This window comes from Anser anser, assembly GCF_964211835.1.
Source record: "Anser anser genome assembly, chromosome: Z".
NCBI lineage: Eukaryota > Metazoa > Chordata > Aves > Anseriformes > Anatidae > Anser > Anser anser.
In genome coordinates, this window is record NC_139723.1 from 46,609,536 (window position 1) to 46,633,722 (window position 24,187).

The 24,187-nt window shown below is 41.1% G+C and overlaps 1 long non-coding RNA gene across 2 annotated transcripts; it reads right to left on the reverse strand.

The window, feature by feature from the left end:
* Positions 1-13,810: 13,810 nt before the first annotated feature.
* LOC310889920 lies at positions 13,811-18,856 on the reverse strand. 2 transcript variants are annotated; one of them, XR_014576913.1, is made up of 5 exons: positions 18,629-18,856; positions 17,381-17,843; positions 16,787-16,906; positions 16,650-16,704; positions 13,811-15,086 (listed from the first exon to the last, which is right to left on the reverse strand). It is a non-coding gene; the product is annotated as an uncharacterized lncRNA (long non-coding RNA). The 2 variants fall into 2 exon arrangements; XR_014576914.1 differs by lacking the exon at positions 18,629-18,856 and having other exon boundaries at positions 17,381-18,286.
* Between the last annotated feature and the right edge of the window lie 5,331 nt (positions 18,857-24,187).

Below are 24,187 nucleotides of genomic sequence, written 5' to 3' on the forward strand. Positions count from 1 at the left end.
CTGTTTTTATACCGCTGAGAGGATACCACAATCCTCTATCCTCCCTCTGCATAGGTTACACTTTGACAATACAGTAAGTCTGGCTAGCACCAGATCAAAAATGCTGCAGCCCCATTATGCAAAGCAGCCAACCAGCATGCCACTGCCTTACATTTGTCCAAATTTTTCTGATGGGTTAATATTGTACATACAGTCTTTACAACAGACCTCGTACTGCCTGTCTTCCTACAGCCAGGAATCCTGTCATGTCACATGTCCTGCCTTTGACAGACATGCTAACACAAGTCTCCACATGACCTGTGCTGCTGCTTGGGCTGGTGGTGGTCTGGCAGTCCATGGTTCTTTAAATACAGGGCACCTGTGGCTTCCCTTGCTGGATTAGGGCTTAAGTATACCAAGCACAGAGATAGAGAGTGTGACAGCTAACTTCAACCAAAGTCAGAAGCAATCAGCAGGTCAGTTCGTAAAACCAACGCAGTCTGGCATTAACAGGAAAAAAAAACAATTGTGAGACAGAGCAGATTTTCAAGGGGAGCAACCAGAGACATTGCCCAGGGCTGCAGGCTCACGGTGACCCTTCCAAAGCTGAGGTCTGGCAACAGTGGAGTGTCATCCTTTGTCATGCAGGTAAGAGAAACAGCGGAGGGGGCTAAGCTGTGACTCCTTTCCATGGTCCTTATATATTACTTTGTGCTGCAGAAGCAACCAAGTTGCTACCAACAGGTAGGCACAGCCCCATATAGTCCTCCACTACCACTGGCCATTTTCATGTGCACAACACAAAGGAGGGCCATGACAACTTTCTGGCTTTGAATCACTACTGCCCAAGGGGAGGTGCCCAGATTTAGCACTTGATTTTGCTCATGCCACTTCACAGTCCCTGCATACACCTCTGCACATTGGGGCCGGGCTTAGAGATTCACAGCTTTCCTGAGAGATCTGTGAAAGGATGCAAATTGCTCCATAACTACTTGGATGCTTTACAGAGGTCTGTGCTACTCAGTGTCCAATTTATAACCAATCAGCCCTGTACAACAAGCAACTCCACATACAATAACAGCTGATTCTGACTTGCCCTCGCCTCTTAGAAGTTGCATCCCCACAGGATGTAACAAGACAGTTCTATAAAGCTGTGTGGGTAAAAAGAGTCATCAAGGTCACCATTCTCAAAAGCACCTAGAGCTGAAATGAAAGGCTCAGCATATGGTGTGTGGCACAGATTCAAGCCTGTCTTAAGTATGGTCCTCTTCTCCCTATGACAAAAGCATATGTGAGAGTTGCCTACATAAAGTCAGCTCTGATTTTCAATATTTTGCCTTAAAATTGTTAAAATTATATCTATGACTATTATGATGTTTTCAGTTACTGTCTTACTAGCATTTAGAATATTTCTGCAATATGATTTTACCTTTGAACAGGTGCCTTTCTGTATATAGAATTTGTATGGCAGCAAGTACTTCAAGCACTATCTTTCAAAATTTTGCATTTCACATTTCTTTCTGAAATACACTGATTTACAGAGCATAGCTGCTACAGGAACACAGAGTATCCCCTTCACACACAGGTTAGACTGTGAGGTTATGAATCAGTATTCTTTTCATCGCTAACTTACTTTTTGATTTTGGGTTTTATGTTTGGCTTGTTGGTTGTTTTTCTTCCTTTTTTTTTTTAATTCATATTATAAATGCAGGTAATTCTGTAATTTTCAGTGAATTATTTGCATGGCAATAAATCCAGTATGTATGTATGGAGCGTTGACCCAGGCAGCAGCCAAGCATCCACACAGCCGCTCCCTCGCTCCCCTCTCCTGTGGAATGGGGAGAAAACAGAAAGAAGGCAAGATAACTCATGAATCAACACAAAGATAGTTTAAGAGGTGAAGCGAAAGCTGCATGTGCAGACCAGGCAAAATAAGGAACTCGCTCACTACTTCCCGTGGGCAGGCAGATGTCCAGCCACTCCTTGGAGAGCAGGGTCTCAGCACATGTGGTGGAAGACAAACACCCTAACCACAAATGTCCCCCTTCCTCCTCCTTTCCTTGAGCTTTATGGCTGAGCATGCCATCATGGCATGTGGGATATCCCTCTAGTGAGTCGGGGTCAGCTGTCCCGGCTCTGTCCTCTCCCTGACTCTTGCTCCCCACCCACCCCAGCCTGCTCAATGTTGTGTGAGCACAGTTCAGCAACAGTCAAAACATTGGTGTGTTACCAGCACTGTTTTCAGTACAAATCCAAAGCATTGCATCATACAGGATGCTATGGAGAAAAAGAGCTCCATCCCAGCCAGACCCAGTACAACAAAACGGAAATGAAAATTAAACCTGGGTTTTCCATTTCTCAAGCTGAATTTTGTGGTCATGTTGTAGGAGCAGATGCACTAGCCCCCAGAAAATGTGAGCAGCCTGATGATTATTATTATTAATTATTAGTTTCAGCAGATCTTATTGGCAACATCGGCTTTCCCATATGCCATTTCTCCAAATTGATAGCTCATCAGGGAACATTCCTTCTACCTGAGAAGGTCTCCACACACTCACATTTGAGGTGAACTCACTGCCAATCTGAACAAGCTATGGAAGCTGCCATCTAGCTGTACAAAAAGCTGTTTCCTTTCTCCTTTTGGGGCAGGTGGACTGAGGCCTTTGCCCCAACAGCATCCTGACATCTGTCAGCTGGGGGAGCATAAGACCCAGCTTCAATTTTTTATTTCAGATTCATGTAAATGGATCTGCTGCCCTGTAATTAATTTGCTGCTAATTACACAATTACTCTCATTTATAGTATCATTTTAAAATGAATTGATGTTAGCCCAGCCTAATTTGCAAAATAAATTAAGCAAATTGTCACTTGATTTTAAATCAAGTAAATCAAGCCCTCTGTTCAGTCTGCCTGCGTGGTGCCACAGCTGACTGCAGTGGCAACGGATGTTGCTGCTGTTCGCATGGCCGGTGCAAATGTCAGGAGCCCCACTCAGATGCAGCAAGAGGAGGATTAGGGGCTGCCACCACCTCTGGTTGTGTGGCATTTTGCTTCTTCTGTTCAAGCTGCCCACTTTGGTCGTGCTCATTATGAAGATTTATACCATCATCTAGTGGAACTCCCCTTAAACTACAACCCATTAACTCTGGTAGTCTGCACTTTACATGCAGTCTGAGATGGAGAGAGTAGGCAATGAGGTTCTCATATTCAGGTTACTAAATATAGGAGGATTTTTGACATCTCCCAGAGCAGGAAAATTTGCCATAACCGCTGTAATTAAAATCTTGCTCAATATTTGCCTAATGTCACATTAAATCCATGTAATGCTGCTGCTTGTCTCCCCCCCTCCCACCCTTTCTACAGTGTTATTTTTCAGGATCTAGAGACACGACTGCAGCAGCAGCAGCACAGCTAAGTTGTGTTATACAAGAGAGGTAAATTCTCACTTAGAAAAGCACATTAAAAAACAAGAGAAAAAGCATACAGCCCGTGCTCTCCACACAGGATGATAAACCCTGCCTGAATAAAAAAATATATTTCGCCCTAATTTTTCATCACAGTGGAATAGAGAGCATTTCCTCTTGTCTTGTTACAATCACTCTCGTCTAGAAATACATGTATGGTTTTACCAAGCACAGAAATGAGTTACAGTTCTCACAGTTCATTCTCTCCACTCTGCCAAACAGCATCACAGATCTTCCCTTCCTTAATCCAGGAGTCCATCCAGACATCTTCCAAATGAATTTGTTTTTCTTAATCCGAAACAAAAGCTGAGGAATCACCTGTAGTCCCACAGTACATCAGGGCATCCAAAGGAGCTACGGAAAACCTGAATCAGCAGGCGCAGCACACAGTATTTCTGTGCCATCAAGCTGATTAAGAGACTAAACCAGAGACAGTGTGGCTTTGCATGGACAAATCAGTCAGGAGGAGTGTTTCCTGTTCAGGGCTCACTACTCACACGCTGGCTCCAGTCTCTCTATCTGCATCTACAGCCAGTGATTGAATTTAATGGACACCTCCCAGCGAACCCAGCAAGCTGGGGAGAAGCCACGCGTTCCCCTGAGAGTGCTCATTAAGTGCGCACGATGAGGTGCACGCAGCCTGCCTCCAGCAGCACCACTCATTTCCAATTTAGATGAGGCTGCTGGGCCACCAGGGACTCACGGAGCAATGGCAAGGACCATCCTCACATCAGTGGGCCAGGGAGGTCAGTCTGCCCTGTGGTACCTGAGACCTGCACCGAGCAGCCTGTCCCTCTCTCCGTTTTGTGGTGGTTACCCTGTGCACAGCCTGTGCCGGTGCTCACACCACTGTCCTGGCGATGCCGAATCGCACCTTCTCTTTCCCTCTGATACACGTCTGCTTTCCTCACAACACGAATTTCCTCCCTTCTACCGTCGCAGCAATAACCAACTCGTGTTACGGGGAGCCCTTCTGGGAAAAAGCGCTGACCGTGCATCAGCATCGTAGATTAGTTTGGTTTTGCTCTGATTTAACACTAACATAATTTTCTGTGACCAAATGGCTGATGCCTCCCTGCCCCCAAGGGCATGATTATACCCCTTCAAGCCCCAGCATATGAATTTCACAACAGTCAAAAGACAATGTAAAGGAGAATAGTAATCCAGTACAACAGCACTTGTTTTATAATAAAGTGTACTACAGAGCTACAGTGCAGCTGTTTCATCTAATCTGAAGCATGTGCAGTCCATATTAATAGTTAATTTAGCCTGCTTTCAAATCACAGCAACCTTAACAACAACAAAAAGGCGTGACCTGTCTTTCCTGGAGGAGCCTAGTCACATTCCTCTCCAAGTTCTCCATGTGACAGAGCAGTGCTACAATTAAAGCACAATAATTTGCTTGTTATTCAAGTCAGGCATTAGTTCTAGTAATGGGGTGCTTGGTGGAGAGATGGATTTCCTTGTTAGGAGCTAAGCACAGGATTAGCTGAATTCTCCATGGAGAAATCTTGATTTGTTCAAGGTCTTTCATGTTTTCTACAGAGAAGGGATTATGTCTACTTAAAGAGGGGGCTTGCTTAAAAAGCTACAAAGTATAAGAAAAGGATTTAGGGCAGTCGGGCCTGTGGTTAAGTAGCTGAGGGGTAGAGGGAGTTTTAGAGCAGAGGATTATTTAAAGCCATAAAGTTCAAAAAATAATTGGTTTAGCACTACTGGGTCAATGCAGGGTAACATGCTGGAAAGGCAGTTAAGCATAAGCTAATATTCATTTTACTTTGGCTAATTATTGCAAGGATTCGGCGTAGAGGGTGAAAGAAGAAATGTTCTAGCTCCTTCCTTTGGGGTTCAACCATATGGCACATTTCTGTGCTCCTCTGCTTTTCTATATATATCTGTTGTGACATATATTACCAGCCCCGCGCAAGAATCGCAAAGGGCTCTTTTTAAAGCTCTGACATTGTTCGCTTAATGAGGCCATGAAGTAGACCATTAAAAGCCTTTCAGAAGAGTTGTAGAAATCACAGTTCCTCTGCAGCCTATCTCACGGGCAGCTCCGTCTCCCCCTCCTGCTTCCAAGGCACCCGCAATGTTATCAGCTGAGCCTGACTCCAGGCAGGCCCTCGCACGTCGGTGCCCGTGACAGACCTAGGTGGAGGTGTTCCCCTGCTGCCTGGTCCATGCCGGGAGCTGTGACAAAGCCCTGCTGGCATGGGGGAAGTGAGGGCCATGGCTCCTCAGCACAGAGCGTCCCTCAGCGGGGAGGGAAGGAGCACGCAGTGCCTTTGCCTCAGTCACGCCACGGATAAATGGGAGGCCTCTGAGGGCAAGAGAAGCATATCATCCCACCACAGCTGGAGAGCCTGGTGGACTGAGCAGGGGTTTCTCCAAGATGCGTAGGCCAAGCCTGATGGATTAAAAGGCTGTGGGCACATAGGGGAGACAGATACTTGCCATGGGTGGAGCAGCAGGATGAATCACTGCAATCTGAGCACGGCATGCGCTAAGGAAAAAAGTGTCGGAGGGACGGTCTGAAGCAGCTGTCTAAAGCTGCTCAGGATGGACAACAGCTCAGCAACCAGAGAGTGGTGAGAAAGAAGGTGTTTTAGTAATTTACTGAGAATAGTCGGTGACTTTGGTGAAAGCTACAAAAGAGAAATAAGCGTTCATTAGGTATGTGCTCTCCAGGCAGAAATGCTCAGCATGTATTGAACAGAAGGGTGTAGGAATAGGAGGTGGCAATGCAGCTAGTGATGCTACAAAGCAGCAAAATGAGGCAAAGCACTTGGATTTGGGTGTCATGGAACAGACTTGTTCTTCCCTTGTGCAACATTGACACTGATAAGTTCACATTCGGCATGTTGTATTCAATACACTACCCAAAATTTATTGAGAAACGGGGGGGAGTTTGTGTCAGAGCACAAAAAATGTGGGTCCACCAGAGGATGATGAGGCAAGATTACAGGAGTTCTGCATGATAGCTTGCTTAAGTGATAATTCAGTGCATGATGGAGAGACATAACAGAAGGTGCCAAATAGTTGAAAGATGGAAAAATAAAGCCAATAAAAGGAGTTACCAAGAACAATACATAAAGTACAACGATGTGTGGAAACAGAATCAAAAAGATGTGCAGACTGGATGTCAGAAAATTTACTGGGGTAGCAAACAGTCTGCCAAAGAGAAAATGCAAACTTGATTATTATGGAAAATTAAAATCTGCATAGATGTAATACTTAGAAATGTACATTAGGGAAACTCCACAGGTGGTACAAAACAGTAAATCCGTGTGTCCAATATGCACAGTATGAGTCCAGATGCACAGGAACCTAGACAAAGTAGATAAGATACTCCAGCAAAACACGTACAGTGCTTATTGCTGAAGATACAACTGAGCACCTGAAATCCTTTAATGTTCTCATACTTACATTCATCCTTGCAAGAGCCCTGCAAGGTAAGAGGGCACATTCATGAGTTTCAAGCTGACATGGAGACTGAGAGCTAAATCCTCAGGATCTGGCATTGCCATGCTCATAATTACAAGCCTGACCTAGATCAAGTCATGGGCACAGACGTATGCTTACCAATAAAGTTAATGTCTGTTTACCTTTATTGTACTCTCATTGCAGAAATATCTGCAGTCAGCTGGTGAGTTTTCATCCTCTGCCATGACAATCAGACTCGGTTCTTCACAGGTTTTTCCTCTGTGTGATTTCATTTCCGAAACCCAGTAACTAGATTTTTTTTATGATAATCTGGGTACTATTCCTGGCTCTAGCACAGGTTACCTGTGTTGGACTTTGGAAAAACTATTGTTCCTTCAGTTTGTCTTGACCTTCTCCACCTTGAAGCTGAAATATCAACATTTGCAAACATCATACCACGAGGGGAAACTAATTTATTCATTTTTGGCGAAGTGCTTTGGATGAAAGGCACTATAAAATTCAAAATATTGTTTTTGTCTTGCAAGATTCATGCTACTGAATAGGTGAAAAGGTTCCTTTGAATAAAAGCTGATGATTTATCTACCTTTTAGCAGCTTCCTTTGTTCCCTGAAGCAACATATTTAAACTTTGCTAGGCAGGAATTTATTATAAATACAGGAGAATAGAGCAGTCCTTTCAAAACTCAACTGTTCTCCTCACACCAAAGTTCTGTGATGAAGTAAAATTGAATCCACCATCATTATAGGCATTAGCTTTTTCAATTTCAAGTGTTTTATGGATTTAAAAAGCAAAACAAAGCAAAACAAAAAGAACTAACTTCAGTAGAAGTCATTAAGACTGAGGTAAGAGCATCAAGCCCCTATTTATTACCTTTTCCCAGATTAGAATAGTTTGTGAACATCTGATGACACCCTTTAAATTCCCACTTTGGTACCCTAACATGATAATATGCCATCACTGCCTTCCAGCATCACACATGGCATCTCTTCTGCATGAATACCCGGCAGTCATACTAGAGATGCCAGTGAGTTGTCATTACTGGCACGACAAAAAAGCATTTGGCTGAGTCATAACTCCCAGTTCTCAAACCAGGCATCCATTTTTCACATCCTGATTCCTTTTCAGAAGTGGAAGTAACTGCATGAGAGATTGCAATCAAGCAAAAGCATCCACACTAGTAATGACTTACAACTACTCTGATGGATGGGTAGTTTTCTGACAAATGGGAAATTCTGTAGTGTAGTTGTTTATTATTAATTTTCCTTCTTCATTTTTAACTTCAAATCAAAACTGGACTGAACAAAACAACATGCATCATATAGCAGACGTTTAATCCTGGGGGAAATACAGATTACCCACTCTACATGACTCATATTGCAAAGTGCTTTCCTTTAACAAACTAACACACCCCAATGCACCATACAAACAGCCCCTCAAAGGAGATGGTGCTGGTGCAGGACACCAGACAAACAAAAATAACCTGATGTTGAAGCACAGCCTTTGCTGCACCCATTGAGCCATCTGAATGAGGACATGCCTGTAGCTTCTCATCAGGCGCCTGGACGTGCTGCTGTCACCGTCTCAGGAGTGTCATGAGGCCCACTCCACAAAAACCTCACAGCCCTGCAATCCTTCTCACTGGAAAAACAGCTTGAAGGGACAGCCAGAACAAATCATGTGTAGCCATGGTGACTAAATCCAGCTGGTATCTATCGGAGGGTTCATCCCCTTTCCCCTACACATAAAAGCACACAGCCTGTGTAATATGTTTGACACCCCTAGCTATTACTGTCCTTATGATTTTATCCTTCCCATTCTAAATTGCTTTGGTCCTCATGTAGCCTTTCGTTACTTAATTAACATTTAGACTTTCCAGAGGAGTGCCTCTGTTATCCCCTGTACATGGCAAGGGATGGCAAAGGAACAGGGCATTAGGAAGATGTTCCAGGCAGGAAGATTAAAATTTAAATCTGAATGCTGTTCAGCTGAGTTAATGAAATAAAAGCAAACAAAATTCACTCTGCAAGAGATTTGCGGTTTCCTATAGCTGTGAAGAACAGGTACCATCTAAATTAATAAAAAGAAAAGGAACTTCCAATTTTAAAGGAGTGGATTGAATTTTGTAACTTCTGCGTTTCGTAGTATATACAGTGAGCGATCCATCTCAAATCTCTGTCCCATCATTTCAAATATCACTGTGTTCAAATTGCCTTCTTTTTTAAGTAAGCTTTTATGCCAGATATATATCTTTTAACTGGACTTGTATGGCACAGTAGAGACATCCAGTGGTTTGTTAGATTATTAAACTCATGACTGTCACTGAAGATATAGTACAGAGCTATTTCCATTAGATAATGGTAATTTTAATTTGACCTCAGACGCAAATTTAAGATTTGATATTAAGCAGCACTAATTCAGGAACTTGAAGTAATTTGACATCAGATATTTAATTTAATTTGCCATACATCTAACTACTTTCTTGTGATTTATGTGAAACACAAGCTCCATTTATACTATGGGGTAAATCTTCAGCTACCATAAGTCAAAGTAACTTTGCTGAAGTCAATGGAGTTTTGTCAAGTTACTGTCAGCGGACATGGCCCTATCTATTTTGGAGAATTGGAAAAGCATTTCTATTAGGAGTTTCAGATTCCACAGCAGAAAGTGCTGAGTTTTGGCTTGTATTTATCATGCTATCCATTTAAAGATGCTGGGAGACAGAATGTGAGTGTCAGTTCACCCATCTTGGGTATCTCATTAAGTAGTAGCAAATACATTATGGCACTTGAGGAGGGGAAGAAGATTGCTGGGAGCAAGGAAAGGAAAAAAAAAAAAAAGACCTGGCAGCTGAGAGGAAGAAGGCAGCCCAATAGAGAGAGAATACAGAGATTTAGCAGTTGAGTGATGTGGGCAGAGTCCTGGAAACACAGAAATAAGAGAGGAATGAAATTCTGAAGGAAGAAGGAGGGGGGGGAAGAGACAAGCTAGCATGACAGTGAACCTTGGATCAGAAAAAGACAACGTCAGAGAATCAGAGCCAGTTCTGACTTAGAGTCTGTAAAACTCCATTTACGTTCAACGGGGCTGTGCAGAATATAAGTCAGGGTTGCTTGGGTAGAATAAAATCCTTAAAAAGACAAAGAAAACCCTCAGACTAGCAGGTCATAGAGAACCACAAGGGTATGCAGCCTGCCAAAGAGGCTGCAAGGCTGTGGTTTCTTTAAGTTCTACTTTTGCTAAAGGCTTCATCTAAAACCTATTTAACCCAGCATGAGTCTACCCGTGGATTTCAGATCATGCTCTAAAACAGAAATGCATGGCCAGCTGATAAAGTGAACAAGATTACATACTTTTCTACACACAAAAACAAGGAGGAGATTTTAAGTTGTTTTCTTTCAGACAAATTATTTACAAACAAGAAGCAGAGCTGAGGCATGCACACTGCCTTGTTAGAAGGAGGTTGAGGGGAGTTAACACTAATCAGTGTTAATTAGTAGTAGGCGTGAATTGACAGAAGAAAAAAAAATGAATGAAACTCTGAATATATTCACTAGTCTCAGTGTTTTGTCAGCCTCTTAATAGGTACACATGCCTGTACAGGAAAGCTGAATACCAGTTTAAAACAAGGGTCTGTCCAGCCCAGCATCTTGTTTCCAATAGTGTCTGTAAGCAGAAAGGGGGGAGAAAGAAAGGGACAGGAACATCACAGTAGCTCTACCACACGTTTGCTGGTCAGTACATATCTTCCCATGAGACACTTGTTGAATCTGCTGGGCAAATGCAAAGGGGCAAAACTGTATAGGAAAGTAGAAAGCAGTATGAAAGAAGAAAGCTTTATGCCAGGAGCATTTTCAGCTGGACCCTTTTCTTGCAGTCAGGACTACGTGCAGATTGTTTGAGAACCCCTCACTCTGCAAATAAAGCAGAGCGAGAAAAATTGCAATGCTTTTTTATCTCACATGCTTTGGAAAGCTACATGCTAGGAGGCTTCAGAAAAGCAATGAAGGAATTTGGGTTCACTCTGGCCTTGATTTAGTCATGTGCAATTATTTGCAAGACCTTCGTTTCTGCACTGTGATGGATTCCTTAACCCCAGAGCTTTTCATTTACAGTTGTTAGCATAAGCCAAGAATTCTTCCACCCACTATCAGATGTGTGTTCACAGTCCCAATTTTGATGGCAGGTAAATGGAGGGATACTTTGTTTGACTGAACAAAAAGAGCGCTGCCTGCAGTAATACTTTTTAATGTCTTCAAAGCGAGATCCTAGGCTGAACTTCAATAGTTGACAGAATGCTCTGTTGACAGAGGTGACAGGGCAATAATTTAATTTTTTATTGAACTTTGTCTCAAAAATTCAGCAAGGGCACAAATGATAAACAAACATTCAGAACGAAAAATAGATCACTAGGTTTCCAGGACAATTAGCACATTCTTTTCAGGAGACGATCGAAATACTACAGGTGACATGCAGCACTAGTTTGTCTTTAGTCTCTAGTAGTGCTTATGAAAGTCTCTGGCTTGGCATAGGCCAAGAGTCCATAGCATTTTCTTAAGCACTGGGCAGAAAAGAAACAAAGCAAAACAAAAATACAGCCTACCCCAAACTGCCCACTGCCCCCCTGCATCACTTTGGCAAAGTTGGACCAACTCTAGGGACAAATTAAATTCCAGTCTCCATGCTTTTTCACATTTTGCCTGTTCTGTTCTACCCATGATCATGTTGCAAACTAGTCCATTTTCTGACAGTGTTGTTTTCATGAAGAGTATAACTGCTTTGTATCTGCTAGCTTGTTTCACATGTAAATCAAATGAAATAGCGTTCACTTCTAGCTGTGTACACAGTCAGTAAAGGCAAGTAGTTAGACCCTTCACAACTCAGAGTTGCATCACAATGTGTATTTGCTTAAAGACTAAATCTCAAATTTGTTTTGTTTGAACAACTCTTCTCTTAGACAGTTGACCACCACATAGAAATCTGGTCACTTCATAGGCTCAGCCTTTATCCTTTATCCCACACATGGATTGTCTTGGTTTCCATTCTCATGCTTAGATTCCCATTTATGTCACTCAAAAGAAACTATGAAAGCAATAATAAAAATAGGTAGCAAATGTTGAGTTAAATCTGAATATATTCAATTATTCTGATCTCTTCCTAACTGATATTCTATTACTCGTGACACAGATCAGAAGATTTAAGGCATAATTTTATTGCTGATGGGCTTGAACCCACAAAGCCAAAGGCACAGAAACTGTGCCTTGACCAGAGATGCCTCCACCTCCAGCTGAGATGAGCAGCATTTATTTTAGTCCAGTTTTGGCAGCATCCCTTTCAATTTACATTTCTAAAAGATTTCTGCTAGAGCTTCTTAGAAAAGAAAAATGGTTTGGGACACATTTTCTTTATTTTGATGGCAGAGCAAAAATACAGACTACCACTGCTAGGGTTTACAAAGGCTTTATTAACATTAGAGTCCATTTAAAAGTAAAATGTCATATTACAGAGAGTAGAAAATTTGCTGTAATCTGTGCATTTTTCATGAAAACCTGCAGAAGGGAAACATAACACTTTTAAATAGATGTCCTTTCATTACATACCAGCTACAGAAGATGGTAACAAAAGAAAAACAACCATTGAATACATATTGAGTACAATTCCCTTCCTACATTCAAACTGCAGGGCATCCCAGGGTACAGCCAAGTCACCAGGAGATTATATCTGGCCTCTCTTCTGAATTTATAGGCTGCTTTCAAATAACCAGGGCTTTGACCCCAATCATTGTATCTCTTGAAAGACTATCGTGAACCACCTCTGTTCTTTGTGACTGTCAGCCTCATGACACAATATGCCTCTCCAGATACTTATTTAAATCTTCTGAATTATATGTAGCTTGGTAGGTGGTGTAGAAAAATTGCACTCTTTGCACATTGGGCCCCAAAAGGCACAAAGCAGGTTAAAGACCACCAGCATACATCCTACCACCTTTTATCAACTCGGAAGCTGAGCACTCTGTCATTACTGGTGCAGTTCTACCCAGCACCCTTAAAGCAAAGAGAAATCACTCTTTTTTTGCAAATTAGGACCCTTGAGCAGAAGAGAGCAAAAGTGACTCCCCAGGTCACAGGGAAGCATGATGCTCTGCCAAAGGCTCTGTCTGGGTCTCCTTGGGTTTCAGATCAGGGCACAGAGGTCGTTGCAGCTACCCTACTAATAGCTACCTCTGTGGGACACCTGCAGGCTTTCTGGGCTCTGCTTCATATAAGGCTAGTTAAGGAAAAGGCTAGGGGATTTTTCAGTAAAGTAAATCTGCAACATATCCAGTACTTTTAAAAAGCCTGCTTTGAGTGGACTGGACAGCTACATAAGAAGAGCTGTGATATGATGAATAGAAAATGCAAGGCTCAGATGAAGTCTTGATTAACTTGTCATCCTAATCGCCTCTGGAAACAGAAGGAAGAGGATATTTTATTTTTAAATTTTCATCTAGGTGACATCTAGTGCAGCAGAAGAATATTTGCATTGTTTTCCACTAAATGTGTGAGTGGGAGAATATGAATGTGAGACTTCTCTGTGTTTTCGGTGTGACAGAAAAAGACAGAATCAGAAAAGTGGTTTTGAATCTGTATGCATGAGATCAGTCTTTTATTGTAGGACTTACGCTTTGAAATTTGTTTAGAAGAATAAGCGCTGACTGGAACCTTTCCATAAAACCAAACCAAATTTTCAGATTTGGAAGAATTCAGTCTATTTCAGAAGGAAAGAGAAGGAACAAGAAGCTTGCCAGTTCCTTTCTGCTCCTGAATTGTTCTATATTAGGAATTAATTTCTGTTTTGCCAGCAGAATTTTCATGTTTCAGAATCAAGTATTTCACAGAATTAAAGGGCCTATCTGAAATGATTCTAAGATGAAAAAACAGATATAAGAAGGAAAATTTGACTGATGTGACAGAGCACTGAAGAAAGCAGTCTTAAGAGGAAAGTTGGAAAGAAAACAAAATAGAAAAGAAATTTTGTTAAGTAGGGGAGAGACCTGGAGCAATTAATGATATTTACCAAGAATACTTATTCCTACCTTTTCTCTACCTAGAGAATAACCAAGAGCTCAAGGCCATGTTGGCCTCTTAACCTGCTATTTATTGTACTGTAAAGTAGTGTCCAGTAATACAATTCATTTTACATTCATACTGCATGAGCATCAAAGCAACAGTACTGACAGAAGAAGCAGATACAAAATAAACAGTTACCTGATTCTGGGATGATGATGATTTTATTGCATAGTCAGATTGCTATACTTATACCCTTTCTCAGGGATGCCAGTTATAAAAAATTACAGAAATACTGTCATATTGGTAGTAAGTATTAGTAGGTATTGCCTTTTCTGTCTCAGTGCACCTTGCTACCCTTCTGCCATGGCCTGGGCCCGTTTACAATCCATTTAAGCCCGTTATGCTTCCACATACATCCAATGCCATTTGAAGCTGGTACTTCTGAAAACCACTGTCTGCAAGGGAAAATCAATCTAAACCCATCCCGGATGCAAAAGAGCTATCACTTGAGGGGAGTTTATGCCCTATTTCCCTGCTCACCAATGTGAAGACATCTGCCCTCCTCTGCCTGTACTCATTCCCACTAGCTAGCCCCAGCTGCTAGAGAAAACCTGTCCACTTTGTGAATAGAAAGGGAAGCCATCCTACAGCCAACCACTCTCGATCATTGTGTTAATAACCACATCCCCATCTGTCCTCCGTATCCATCTGCTGTCTTCTGTCTTACACTGAGATTGGAAGGTCCATGATGAATGTTTGGTGAATGCATAGTCTTTGCTAACTATGTTTTTGTTATGATGAAAAAAAATAAAAGATCACCTAGCAGTAGCAGTAGGAGAAGGAAGAGCAGTATCACCACATAAAGCCACAGATGCAGCCCAGGAGAAGCCACCACCTATCTGCCTATCTGCTGCCGTTCTGTCTTGAGTGACCAGGAAATGGAGGACCTCACCTATCTTCTTCCATTTGGGATCGGGGATAAAAAGCCATAACTTGATGGAGAGCTAGAAATCCAGTGGATTTCAGGGGCCCTAAAGTCAGATAACAGGTACAGTAAAGCAGTAAGAAGAGCTAGCCAAAGCATATGATCAAAGGCAAGAGGATCTGTTGAATGAAACAGTGTGGAATCGATGGAGGATTTGCATGTTTTCTCCTGAAAAAAAAAAAAAAAAAAAGAGGTTGTAACTTTTTATTTGAAGGGGTTGCAGGAGCTGAGGAATTGATGGGTGTGGAAAAAGCAGGAAAGTATGTTCTGCATATAGCAAAGATCCTTATTACCAAGTATTACCATGCAGGAGTGCTTAGATCCAGGGGTATTCTTTGTGACTACTTCAATTACAGTTTATAAGTCTTCAGGTAAATAAAATTTATAACACTGTAGTACCACAGTTTTAACAACATCTTGCTTTGCAATTCCTTCAGTGGCACTGACTGTACAACTGGGAACTCCCAGAATGCCTCCCTAATTTCCGTGATTCCAAAAGAATCATTTTGTGATTCAAAAAATGTACACCAAAGAAAAAATACTTTTTCTCTCTGTGAATTTATTCTGACAAAGTGATCCAGTTGTAATGGTTTCTTACTATTTCTGAAATCTGGAAATGTACCAAAATATACAAAGACAGTAACATGAAATACCAAAAATACAAGGCACACATTTCTCTTGCTCTATCCATAGGAATCTCTCACAGAACAAAGGAATTTGAAAAGAAAAAAAAAAAAAGAACAAATCCCTATGTTGGAAAAAAAAAATGTTGATGCAGACACACAAACAAATAAAAGCAAGGAAGTTCTGAATCCAGGTCACCGAGGAGTCCTAAACACAGGCCTATTGTGTTTTGATGCAGCAGCAGCCCATATGGTCCTCCATTAGAGGGTCTCAGAGCAGTGGGCAATGTTACCTTACCATATGTGCTGATTGGAACAACTGTGTTGATTTATGTTAGCATGCGTAAGGATTTTTTTTTCCCTTCCCATTTTGTTTGCTATTCTTTTTCTGTTAGCAGAAGCCTGAGAATGGACAACCTTGTCCTTATGGGTTTCCAGCACAAGTATTAAATTTGTCTCTGATAAGAACTGAGCAAAATGATTCTAAGGCCAACAGTGCTTGACAGTAAGGTCTCTAACCTGGAACTATATGTTTCCACCAAATAAAAGATCTCTGTTGCTGCTTTGGCTTCACACTGTTTCTAATCAATTCCCTGCTAGGAAGCAACAAAAAGGCAATGGCCAAAAATGAACCTGACGGAAATGTACCTCTCAAAAACTGAGCTTCACAATGCACGCTTGTTTCTCAATTTTTACTTCTAAAACAAACCAAATGGAAACAAAATCAAACAAACATTAAAAATTGTATCAATGAGTAAAAATCAAGGAACCTGCAAGCAAGAAATAGCAACGTACCCAAGCAAAAAAAAAAAAAAAAAAAAAAGCCATAATCTCTCCTTTCCTTCCTTTCCTCAGGATTATGAACTGGAACTGCCCAGAACTTTGACACCATGGACAAGTTCTGTGTATAAAAGTTACCAGTCACTACAGACAAGCATGCCGTTAGTACTGCATGCTTCAGGAGGTGATCATAAAAAGGACAAAACAGCCCTGTAACAGAGGAGATTTCTGTTTCCTTTCCAGGCTGTTACAGCTCTACTACTCCACCCCACCAAATGTCTTTGTCAAGTGTAAGAACTACAAGATGAGAATGCAGGTCATTACTTACAGACTAAAGCAGCTGAATAATTAATTCTGTTGACAATTGTTGAGTTCCTATATTTCTAAAATGTAAAGAAAAACATCACTTAGATTTCAACAGTACAAAGACAGGGGGCACTCAATCCCATTCAAAATCTTGGGCACCTGCAAACCAATAGCAATTGCTGTCCTTCAGCTCTCAGTGTAATCCTCCAGCTTCATTTTCCCCACCCTTTTTCTGGGAGGAAGAGTAGATGGTCCAACGGCAGATAATGTTCTAAGCTCCTAATATAGCACATGGAAAAAAAAATCTAAGGTTACTCACCCATTTGCATGTACATATATTTCTGTACACAGGTCTAATGGACTGTATGCACACATACACATTGACATAATGTGTATAAGTTATTGCTATTTTTAAAAGTTACCTCTTTAACATAAGCACATTTTGTGATTGCCTATATATGAAGTAAATGAAATCAGAAATTACATAAGCTGATCAGGTCTTTCACAGAAACAGATTGCTAAAGCAGCAGAAGTCCTTGCCTAAAAAGCTAGCTGCCAGGAGGGGCCATGCAACGAGCCCATGGAAAATTGTGGGGGTCTCTGTCAGAACCAAATGAATTGAAGCTGGACAAAGAAGAACAGACAGAAGTCACGGTTGGAGGATAAAGCCAGAAAAGAATGGGTGGTCCAGGAAACCATGCAGGCAGAGGCTCCTGGGGGCAAAGCACCAAGCTGAAGAGTCAGACTACTTACCACAAACAAAGAAGCAGGCTCGCCTCACTCAGTGAAATAATTTTGCATGCCTTAGTGTAAATAAATATCATTCCACCAAGCAACACTGAACTTATCAACTCCTGCTCTTAGCAGAAACATTAATCAGATGTGTTCTGAAGTTGTTTAAATGGTAACCATATGGTCTTCAAAATGCCAGAGCTCAGGAAGCGCCGAGCTCTGCTTTAGGAGAGCGAAGGACAGGGCCAGATGAATACGATGAATTCAACAGAAATATCAGAGCACAATTCCATGACTCATTGAGCAAGTCCTTGGGTTGGCTACCAAACAGGTAGGGCTAATCCAGCCATAAAATACTTCTTTCATCCAGTTTCATATTATGCCTTACAGGGAGGCCTGAATAGTGCCTTTTTCTCAATGCTTAAAACACAGTCACATGTCACTTAGAAGTTGATGAACTTGGAAAAGAACAGCAGTAATCAACCTGAAAAAAAAAATATTATTTTCTTAGCCCTTTTCATTTGATCCTAATCACTTTCTGCTCTGTAGCCGGTCAGCAAAAACAGGATTGGAAGATAAATAAATGCACCCTGGCAGTTGCCTCAGCTGCCACTGTGGTGCTTTCTGACACATAATTAGAAAACAAATGGCAGATTAGCTTAATAATATTCATTAGTATCTAATGAAACCGAGAGTGTTTCCTGTTCAAAGCATGTTGGGCTGTTAGTTGAATTTAAGTAAATTCTGTATTTCCACCCGTTAGCTATGAGAAGAAGGATGGGGGATGGGGGAGAGAAATAATATGGTTAACCCTTTCTCTCTTGGTCGTGTGATAAATTTATGTTTTCCCAAAGCCTTTCTCCTAGTCCTCAGGGAAGGAAGGGTTAACAGAAGAGCAGGGCCTCCTTTCAGGCATTGTTGTTCTGCCCACCCCCCACCCCTCCTTCTTTTTTTCAAATTATCCTAAGTAAGGATTTTAATGATATGCAGAAATCATAGCTGTCTTGCTGAATCGCTGTAGGACTGACCTCCCTTGACAGTTCTTAAATTATTCAGCTATCAAGGGCCTGCTAAACATTAAATTAAGCATCCTCTCTCCCCTGTCCTAAACCATTAAGTTATGCAAATGCACAGATAATGGGGCATATGACAGCTGGAGGCATTAATCAGGCAGCTCTGTCTCTGGGCTGTTGTTATGTAGAAACCGCATCTGCCAACAGACAGAAGAGACACAATTAGATCTCACTTAATGGAATGAGAAGAAACTACCGAGCTCTCTACACTCCTGTTAGGTTGTAGACCTGGGAGGGAATAAGACACTTGGGAAATCTCGCTCGCTCTCTGTTTCTCTCTCTCTCCTTTTTTTTTTTTTTTATACCTGTTCTTCCAATTGAAATGAAAAATTACCTGTAATTGTTATCATTTGCAAACAAAGCCTGTCAGAAGACCCACCCGCTGTTTACAATGGATGTTTTTCTTGTTCCCTGCTAAGGTTCTTTGGGGAATTTTCCTTCATTTGTTTTTTTAACTAATGCTCTGTCTTTGAAGGGGGGCGGGGGGGGGGGGGGGGGAGGGCGGGAGGCAGGCAAACAAACAGATCTCCCTTTACACCATTTGAATTACTGCTTTAAAAATGAACCTACATGCTCAGTCATACCGAAGAAGCATATTGCTGAGGCACGAGTTGGTTTGCCACTTGTACAGATGTGATGATTTCTTTCCCATTACGGGCTAATTATTGAAGACAAGTGTTTGCATGCAGAATCTTCTCCTCTGTCACTTTTAGCACATTTCTCCCCTCTAATGGTTTCGGGGAGGGGATGACAGAAATTGTGGGGTGCCCTATGAATTTCTTTAAGAGGTTCAGAAAACAATCTGAATAATTTAATACAATGTAGTGCAAGAATGACTAAAAAGCCTTGCTGTCCAAAATTTGGGTAGTGGTGGAAGATGGAGGAAAAATATAAAGCTGGGATAAGTACACAAGCATGAGGCACGCTGTTGGAGAGGCACATTTCCCCGGTATGGACTGATCTCATGTACTACACTGAAATTTCTGAAAGCCTTCATTAACTAATAAGTATCTGATATATTTTTCTTATCATAAAGTTCTTCTTTCACACAATATTTCCCATCCCCCCTGAAAGAACTACTTAATAAAACAACTTCATTAAATCCCTTAGACAAAATCTTTAATATAGACATTTTCCTGTGGAGAGGCTGGGCTTTTAATTCAGATGATGCGTTAAATTGTTTAATAAAAGAAAAAATCAATCTTTTCTGATACAAAATTTGATTTTTGGAAAGCGGTGAGTTTTTTTCCCAGGTCTTACATTAAGATGACAGTGTTTGTGAAGTAGTGGAGCAGATTAGTGAGCATACATCAGTTTGTATACTGCTACTTAAATTACCCAATATGTGCTAAACACAGTCAGTAGTACAGAATTTTTTCACACAGCTGCCATGATCAGAACTCCTGCCAAAGGTTTCACAATCCAAACTTATATCCAGATAGATTGGCTGAGCCTTTGAAATTGATCTCTACTTCCCCCACAGAATAGTCATGACTTCTTTCACCATTGAAAACCTGATGATCTTAACTATGACCTGTAGATTACACGAATTAGAACCCACTCTGGGGGAGGAACACAAATCCCAGAACTTTAAAATATTTGGTCTTCCTCAGCCATTCTCATTCTAAAATGGAAAGTATGAGGATGATCATCTTAGATGCTCACAGCTGCCAGATTTACGCATTTAGAGGTATCGGGAATTATAGGAAATACAAGCTGCTTCTATTATTTCTGTGACTAAGCCTCTGACAGCCAGCTAGAGATCCAAGACCTTAATACTGCAGATCATAAACAGTATTAAAGTTGTAGGTTTTCTTATGACTTCCAATTCATTTTGCCTTTCTGTGCTCATATCATCTGGGGTGTACTGGGAATTTAGCCCAAGGGCTAAATCAACCTGTCCAACATCAGTCCTGTCCAAACACCTTTCAGAGAGAGGACAGCTTTTTCTTTTGCTCCAACAGTGCTTGAGGTGGGAAAATGGCAGTCAGATATAACATACCTTCAAATCTTCTTTATTTCATTTTAATTTTTGACAAACATGATGTTTCAGACATGACTTCAACTTCACAAATTCTTGGATGTGCGTGTTCCCAATGACCATATTGACACAGGGCTCATGGAGCTCGAGATAATGAAATTCTTCAAAAATTTCCTGACACCAAAGATTGTGTGCAAGCTGTATAATGCTTTCTTCACTGTTGACGGGTTGCATGGCTTCTGATTTGGGGTGACAAATTTTCACTAGCATGTTTTATTTAAAAAACAATTTATATCTAACTAATATCATAGCTTTCCTGCAAGTCTAGAAATATTTTGACAAATCAACAATATATTCTATGTGTATAAATTACATACATTCCTGAAACCTGTACTGGAGAGGACAGGACAGATGTAAATGATCAAAACCGCTATTTCTTCCCTAGAGTATGCTTTCAGACATTTGACTGCTTTCTAGAGCCAGTTCTGAATCTGCCCTGACTTTGAAGCAGTCATCCATTAACAGCAAATGCATTTATTTGTCATGTAAGCTCCTCTATGCCAGCGTAGGGTGTTGCAGTCCTGCATCAATTTTTCATTTGTGTTTTTCAGAAATAGATAAATAGAAGAATCTGACCACCATCACAAGTTTGAGCGCTTGTTCTGGGGTTTAGGACAGGATACAGTTTGCAACGTAGTTAAATGCCTCTGTAGAAATGGCTGGATAAGGTATATATAGAACGCAATTACAACCATTCAGAAATTTGTCCAAAGTAGTCTTGACCTATGGTACTGCCTACAGTCTGACTTATTTAAATCACAAAGTTATAAAAAGATTCACTCCTTTTCTGGTCACTGTTCTCATATCACCTAACATTTTGACCAAAATATGTGGGAATAACTTCCTGGATGGTCTCCATGTAGAACATAGACTGCACAAATATACTGGATATACTGGATTCCAATAGCAAGGTACTAAGCAGATCAACAGATAAAATAAGTCATGAGGCAAATATCTATTCATACAAACTGGCCTCATATAGCAGCTAGATCTGTGTTTTAAATGAGAAATTACACGTGCATTATTATTGTTGCTGTTAATAATGTCAATAAGCAATGTCACAAAATACAAAATGTTTAACAGTGTTAAGGTTGCAGTAGCTAGACAGACATTCAAGTAATAACCCTGGCTTTCATGCATCCCTGACAGCGCTGTAGCTATGCAGTGATCTCAGACTGTTTTAGAAAGGACTGTGATACTGTCATCTTTACAGTTGTCTTAGGGAAGAGCTTGTGTTCAGCAAGAATTCCTTAAGTGAGAGTGGACAGTGAACAGAGAAGTACTGAAATTGTTGATTGGATTTGTGGAGGAGCCATCCCGCTCTTGTTTATGAAAGCATGCCCTCAAAGATTTTAAAATTGTTTTGTATTGATAAGCATTCATACAACACAGTCTTCTGCCAGCAACTGTGAACATCTGGAATTTTTAATATTTAATATCCAAAAGAAAGATGTACTGACTTCTTCGTATCTTCATGTGTTTTACATTGCATATGTAGACACATTTATTTTGAGAAGAATTAACAACAATGTATAATGCTTAAAATGTGCAAGTGTATGCAGTTCTTAACAGAGTTTCTAAATTTGAAATCAGAATTTGCAGTATGATGTTTCCCTTGAATCTGTAAGTATTTTATCACATATGCTGAGTGATGATGTATATCAAGCTAGGACTGAATATGTAGATTACTTTTTGAATGTAACTTCATTACAGAGAACACAATTCATATTATGCAGTACAGATATACTATCTGTGCACATCTATTGCAGTAAAATGACCAGAATGTTGTTTATATTTGCCTCTCTTTCAAACACAGTTTTTTGCTTATTTGTGGTCTGTGGAAGAGTCCGGGTTGTGGTGGTTTTCTAAGATTTTGTGCTTTCTTTCAGAAATTCAAACTTATCTCTAAATAACTTTTTCAATAACTGTGAAGCTTTGCCACTAATTTTCATGATATCAGGACTGGACCCAGTGTAGTACTTTACAGCAGAATTGTATTGTTTTTAGCCTACCAAGACAATAAACAACTTCATTCACTACTATATGGTAAGAAATAATCACAAATGTGGGGCAATTAAGGTTTGCTTTGTAATTTATACCACATATATCAACAGAATTACTGTTTTAGTCTTCCATGATAACTTTATTTCTGATTCTATCTGTTTTTCGCTCACAGACTCCAAAGCACAGCCTGGTACTGCTTTCTCTGATGCTTTCCCAGATCACTTTGACTGATTACCTTCCTCAGTGTTCAGTACAACTTTTTTCTCGAAATGTAAGTGTCTCTGTGTCTCTACTCATTTCATATGCTTTCAGGCCTGGAACATGATACTTGTCAAGTTAACCTCATTTTCTCTTGCAGAATATTTGATAAATGTCAACATTTCATACAGGATCCCATATCTATTAGTAATCACTGTTGTATTTGCTTTTATTGTTCTGAAAGGAAATACATGTTTTTGCCATTTTTGCTCACATCATCTGTCTAAGGCTGCTATTAGACTTTGTTCCATGCTGCCCAGATACTGTATTTTCTTTTGGGGTCTGTTTTTGCCTTGCTCTTACAAAAAGCCAGCAGTTGAAATTCTGGTCCCTGAACACTTTTTTCTACACTTTGATGAAAGTTTTTCTCACTGTTGCTTATCAGTTAACCTATATTTAGGTTGTCACATGTAAATCTTGTCCTCACCTTTACACCTTCTGTCAAGGAGCTCATTTCCAAGGCAGTAAGGGATTGGCCTTCTTCCTCTGTTCACTTTGCTTTGGGACTCAGTCCTCACTTGCATACCAGTGACCAACAGGAGATCTTTCAGCTGCTTCCCAAAGCATCTAAATTCCAAGCAAGCCCTCAGGTTGTTATCCAACACAAGACGGTATTGAATGCTAACCAGCTTGAACAGGAAGAACAAAAATGTTATTCATGCCCAGATGTTGTGGTTTGGCCCCGGCAGGCAGCTCAGCACCACCCAGCTGCTCGCCCACTCTCCGCAGGTGGGATGGAGGAGAGAATCAGAAAGGTGAAGGTGTGAGAGCTCATGGGTTGAGAGGAGAACAGTTCAATAGGGAAAGCAAAAGCCGCACGCACAAGCAGAGCCAGACAAGGAATCCATTTGCTGTTTCCCACAGCATGCAGGTGTTCAGCCACTTCCAGGAAAACAGGGCTCAGCACACAGAATGTTTTCTTAGGAAGACAAATACCATCACTCCAAATGTCCCCCCCCTTCCTCCTCCCATGACCCAGCTGTTACTGCTGAGCATGGTGCCATATGCAATGGGATGTCTCTTTGGTCAGCCTGGGCCAGCGGTGCTGGCTGTGTCCACTCCCAGCTCCTGGTGAAGCCCCAGCCTCCTCGCTGGCAGGGCAGCACAAGAAGCAGAGGAGTCCTCAGTTCTGTGCAAGCACTGCTCTGCATCAACTAAAAACATCAGTGTGTTAGCAGTACTATTTTCATCAAAAATCCTAAACACAGCATTGTGTGAGCCTTTTCAAAGAAAATTAACCCTAAGCCAGCAAAAACTATGACACTAGGCCTGTGTACAGAGGCAAACATTGCCTGCAGGAGGTTTGTCTCAAGACTTTCACAGCGTGAGGACTTCCCCAGTGCTCACCAGCAGTATTACCAACATGTCAATAGCCACATCCTTCTCAAACTGGCATCATGTTATGTCTTAGAATCACAGAACGGTTTGGGTTGGAAGGGACCTTAGAGACCA